Genomic DNA, 6,076 nt, shown 5'->3' with positions numbered 1-6,076 from the left:
TGTGGTAGGATAGTGTGTAAAAGGGAGAAGCACAAAGTCAGCTATAGAACTCCAGAGAGTGAGAAGGATCCATAAAAGGATCCACTCTTTTATTAAAAACCCCTTTTGTGGAAATTAAGTCAGGGTCCTTGGAGAACTGCCTTAACCACTTCCAAGGGCAATACAGCCAATGATCTGACCAGTTCCCAACTAGTGTGCCACCTTTTAAAGATCCCTCCATGTCTAAACATTGCCACACTGGGAACCAGGTCTCCAACACATAAATGTTTGCGTGGAGGAGAATCCCATATCCAGACCATAGCAAGGGGGTGACCTCTTTCCTGCTCATCACAAAGGATCATGGCTGACAACCCTGTAAGAAAAGAGATTAATGAGAGAAAAGCTTAAGATCCAAAGACCCAGGGAGAACCCCCATTTTTATGAAGCAGGAACAGCTGTGCAGACTATAACCCAAAAAACTAGGGTATGATCTAACAATAATAGACAGAGGGGAAGCTCCGCAAGGCCTGTCTGTTCAGATTTTCTTGGTTCCTCAGTTGTAGCATTTCATCCTCCCAGGTGTGGGGCAGGACCCCTCTGAAGTGAGGGTCTACTTTCTTTATGCATAGCTATTAGAAAGGTGGGGAAATCTGAGTGATGATTCTAGTTTTTATGGCTGTCTTTGGGGTTCTATCATCTATGACCACCTTGAGGAAGAGGAATTCCAGTTCCTATGGCTTGCCTCAGAGGAGAATGAGGACTGACAGACAAGGAGGGAAGGAGAAGGCCAGGCAGAAACTTTGCTTCTGAGGCTGCTTCCATGGCTTTCACTTTGGGGTATTGTTTTCTGAGTCTTAATACACAGATTTGATTTTTCAACACATTTATGAGTGAACAAAGGAATGAATGAAAAGCTCCATGTGAGGCCATTATTAATGGGTTATTTGGTGGCATCAATACAAGGCAGGATGTTATGGGACTTGAGATAGTGGGGTGAAGTTGTTTATAATTTGGATTTACCCGTCAACTTAATCAAGTCCCACTACTCTGGGAGCACTTAGAAATTAGAATTTTGAGTTTGCCTGGTGTCATTTCATTTTCCTTGGTCCATTTATGACTGGCTTCCTTTGAGGTAGCCACACTTCTTTGAAAACAGGGAAGCTTTCGATTAGGTCTGGATTCTAGCCTTGCAAGTATTTCTTGATTTCCTGTCTCTCTGCTTGGGTTCATTGTGTAGGCTTCTCTGCTTAAACCTTTTGAGGGGAATCTTTCTTTTCCAAATCTTTGAGAAGCACTTTACTGTTATTCCCTTTTATCTCTGCTGCCTTTATATAACCTGAGATCTGCTTCCTAATAGAAACCACAAGAGAAAACACAGTGTAAAGTACTAGAACACTCATTCATTCATTCATTCATTCATTCATTCTACACCACATATACTAGTAGCATGCCTACTGCATGCTGTGTAAAATGTGGACCGTGGGAGAGATGGTGGAGAGCACCTGGACTATAAGGGGAAGCAGATGAAATAGCTACAAAACACACCATTTCAGTCCATGTGCAGGGAGTATGAAGAAAGAGAACTCAGTGCCATGCGGTTATTTAGAGGAGTCCTGATCCATTCTAGGGACTCAGAAGAGATTGACTAAAAAAGTAATATCTGAGCTGAGAGTTGAAGAATGAATACAAATTAAATAGTAAGGGGATTAAATGATTCAGGCAGAGGGGACACCATAATCTAAGACCTAGAGATATGGAGATGCACAGGTTCTTGCAGGACATGACTGTCGGTCAGAGTGGCTGCAGTTATTGGAGGTGGGGAGAAGTCTATGAAATTAAATCAAAGAAGAAGGCAAAGGTCAGCTTGTGCAGGGGTTAGTAGGCCTATGCTAAGGGGTCTAATCTTATTTTGAGAGGTAGGAGAAGCCATTTAAATGGTGGCAAGTGACACCATGATTTCTCTTTGGAACAGATCATTCCAGCTGCAAAATGGAAGAGACATTGAACAGAGGTGTCTAAAATCTCTTAGGAGGCAACTTGATGTAGAAATGAGAATTTGCAAGATTAATTTTTATATTCCTTGACTGAGTCCTCTGCTTTCTCAAGTCAGTCAGCCAGACGTTCTCATGTGGAAACTGATGGAGGACTTCATCCTCACTTTGGCATACTGGAAAAAAGTGCCCAGCAGGGTGTGGCTAGTTCTGCTGGATAAATAGATACACTTCCTGAACTCACTACCTTTGAGGTATCAGAGTTTAGTCATTGGAAAAAAAAAAAAAAAAACAGTGAGAGGACTAAGAATATATGTGATGCTGGCAACCTGTCCATCCTAGTGTTACATCTTGAGAGACAGCTACAACAAAACAAAACAAAAACCCTTTAATTGGAGCTGAATGTGAATGTGGTTATTAAAGAAGATCATGCTAGTAAAGAAGGAAAATAGGTCTAAAATACACCTATATTTAAGGAATAGGTACTGTGCATTTATTAGCTTCACAAATGCTTATCAAGTGTTCACTGTGTTCCTGGCACTGGGCGGTGAGGCAGCCAAAGAAACTAGCTGGAGATAAAAGAAGAGAACTCTGCAAATGTGAAGTAATAAATGTCAAAGGATAAGAAGGTTTCAAGAAGGAGGAATGGTCAATCATCTAGTTGCTACAGAGAAGAAAGTACAATGAATACTGGAAAGACAACCTGTGGGTTAGACTGCATGTTAAATGGTGCACATTAGAAACTCACGTAAGCAGACAAGCTAGTAAGAAGTCTCAGGGATACTCCATGTAAAGGACTTGACAAAATCCTGCTCCCATTGTACAACTTTAATTTATGGAAAGATGAGACTTGATATATAAAATTTCACTTTATATTGCATTTCCTTGAAACATATCTCTTCCATCTACAGAGAGCTACACTACCCAGGGCCTGCCATGGCTGTCAGCCAAGAGTAGAGATGTTGTAATTTGAAGTTGACAGCAAGATGACCCTTATGGGGTCACTATAGTTTCTGTCTCATGGCAGATCCTCCTGCTGAAATATGGAGGTGCCATGATGTTAAATCAATAGTAGTGAGTGATGCAGAGATTTGAGATGAAGCTAAACACAGCTTCCTTTGATTCGACCATTTCATTTTTCTTGCAGGACACTTTAGAAGAAGAATCACCTCTGGATAAATCATCTTCTCAGGTTTGCTATTCTAACTAAGTGACATTATCCAAAGAGGATTAGAAAGGCCTGAACATTAACGCTATTCATTTAGGGTTCCATGTAAGGTTTTGCTGAAGCAAAAAGACTCTCCATAAAATTTGTAAGGTAGCAGGAACAAACATTTCTGTTAGGAACATTCAGAAAGTTGTGATTCCAATTACAGATTTAACACCAAGGAACTCAGTAATGAAAAGTAAAATTGTGAAAGACTGATATTTGATTTAATAATATTTGTATTTTTATTTTCTGTAACTTAAGAAGACAATGTATCTGATATCTATTGCTGTACAACAAAGCACCCCAAAATTCAGGAGCTTAAAACAAGAAACATCTATTCAGTGCAGGATCCTGTGGGTTGGCAGTCTAGGCTAGGCTTAGTCACACAGTTCTAGCCTCAACTGGGCTTTCTGATGCCCATGCAAGTGTGTGCTAGGAAGCTGTGCTTCTGAGATTAGCTAGGATGGTGCTGGTGAATGGCTTATATGCCTCTTATGAACCAAAAGTCTAGTAGGGCTTGTCCACATGGCAACTGGGCATGGGAAAAGAATTGAAGCCTGAATATTTCTTGAGGCATGACTCAGAGTTGGTACAACATTGTTTTTGCCACATTCTTTGAGCCAAAACAAGTCACAAGGTCAGTTCAGATTCAAGAGAAGAAAAAAACAGATTTCATCTGTTGATGACAGAGATTGACTACAAAGTTATACTGTAAAGGAGCCATTTGGTCATTTTGCTGTCTACCACAGATGATGCATTGTTTTTATCCTATTTGCTTCACATACAAATAGGTAACATGTGCAATATTTAAACACTACTTTTTGGAAAGGAAAATAGTGTTATTTTTCTCCTTATAACTGTTGAAAACTGGAATCTCTCTTAATGCAACCAGTTAGAGTGGTATTGTGTTAATAATACCTTTGAATCGTTTCATAGAAGTAGAATCATTTTCTACTTTTTTTCCCCCTGTAACTGGGAGGAAAATCCTCATGTTTTCAGTGACTATCAGTCCAGAGCTATGTGACATAACCAATCACAGACAAAAGCAAAACTTCTTAGCAGCAAGAAAAAAACATCAAGAGGCTGACATAGCAATCTTGTGTGAATTTTTGGAATTGCCAATGGAAAAAGGACACCTTGATACTATTTCCACTTTTGCCTTCCTAATTTTAAATGCTCTTTTATTAAGATGGCAAATTTAGGCCTCAGAATATATTCAACAAATGAAATATATAATTGAAAGATGTACCCTTCACTACTTCATTTGTACCATACAGACCTCTTATGGAATCAAGGACATTTCATGGAAAGGGAGGTTTAAACTATTTTGCTTGTGTATGGAGAAAATGAAGTTTTTTGATGTCTTGGCTCAAACTGAATAGAATCTCACTTAATAGTCCATGTAGTACTTTAAGATGATTTATTATTATGCTAATATTGTAATGTAATATTTATTAAGCATTGCAAGTGTGCAGAATAATAGAGAATCCACATAAAAAATCCTGATGTATTTCAAGGAAACGAACTAAAAAATGCACTCTTCTAATCCACAGGAAAAAAAGGGTAATTCAGAATCTAGCTGAACCAATAAATCCTATTTAATTTAGTTTATATCACATACCAAAAAAAAAAAAAAAGTGGGAGGAGACTAATGGAAATGGAGAGTGATAATCTCTGATAAAAGATTAGTCATTTTAAGATTATACTTTCTTCCATATACTTGAGTTTAGAAAAATTCAATTCAGTAAATTATTTCTCATTTAAAATGTTTTGGCCAATAATCTTCTGTATTATTATCTGATGTTCTAAGAGCATAAAAGTTATAGTGGTTTCTATAGAGACCAGTTTTATAACTATTATCCCAAACTACCAGTGAATGTTTAAGAAAAGTTATACTTTCATGGTATCTTTACAGCATCACAATAAAATTTACAATGTTGGCATAAGATATTTGGAAGTTTCCGATTAGAATTATGAAACTGAATTAAGAACAATTTTTTTCTAAAGATTAATAATGCTTTGCAAAAGACCATCTCTAGAGTGGCCAAGGGAGGAAGATAGGAGAGGGAGAGGGAGAGGGCAAGATGGGCTCCATCTCCTTGTTTACTGAGCCATGTCTCCAGAGAGGCTCCTGGGAAGGGAGAGGGAGTGAACAGGTGGTGCAGCAGCAGAATGGGGAGAGAAGAGACAGAGAGGGAGAGAGAGATGGGGGAGAAGGGGAGAGGGAGAGAAATGAATTATTTAGACGATTAAGACAAATAAAGAAAAAAAAATCCAGACTTGAGAAATACCAGAACCCAAATCCTCCTAAAGAAGCTTATTGTCTGAAACAAAAAAAGCACATAATTTGAGAAAAGAATATCTTAATTTACTATCATTCTACATGTTACTTTGCTTGGCCAGTTTAGAGCTGAAGGAAGAAAAAGTAAAGCCAAAGCTAAAGGGCTTGGAAACAGCATTTCCTATTTTATGTAAAGATGCTTGCTTATTGACTAGGGGTTATATCCTCTGCTCATCTTTAAATAGAATTCTCACAGAAGTTGATGAAAATCTTTGTTGAAAATTGATGGAGAAATAAGTTCTCCTTCTCCCTCTGTGTCTCTGTATATATTCATATATATGAATATATTTCTCTCTCTCTCTCTCTCTCTCTCTCTATATATATATATATATATACACACACACACACACACACACACACACACACACACATATATATATATTCACACATATATATACACATATACACACACATACATATACATAATGTGTATATTTACTTTTGGCGGTTGCTAAGCAAATAAAAGAATATAGATACTTATATGCTGTTTTGAGAGATGGTAGATGGAGCTGGCAGGAGTATATTGTAATTATTAGTTTGAATGTGGAAACAAAG

This window comes from Ictidomys tridecemlineatus, chromosome 1 (assembly GCF_052094955.1).
Source record: "Ictidomys tridecemlineatus isolate mIctTri1 chromosome 1, mIctTri1.hap1, whole genome shotgun sequence".
NCBI lineage: Eukaryota > Metazoa > Chordata > Mammalia > Rodentia > Sciuridae > Ictidomys > Ictidomys tridecemlineatus.
Note: the sequence above shows the minus strand (reverse complement) of the source record.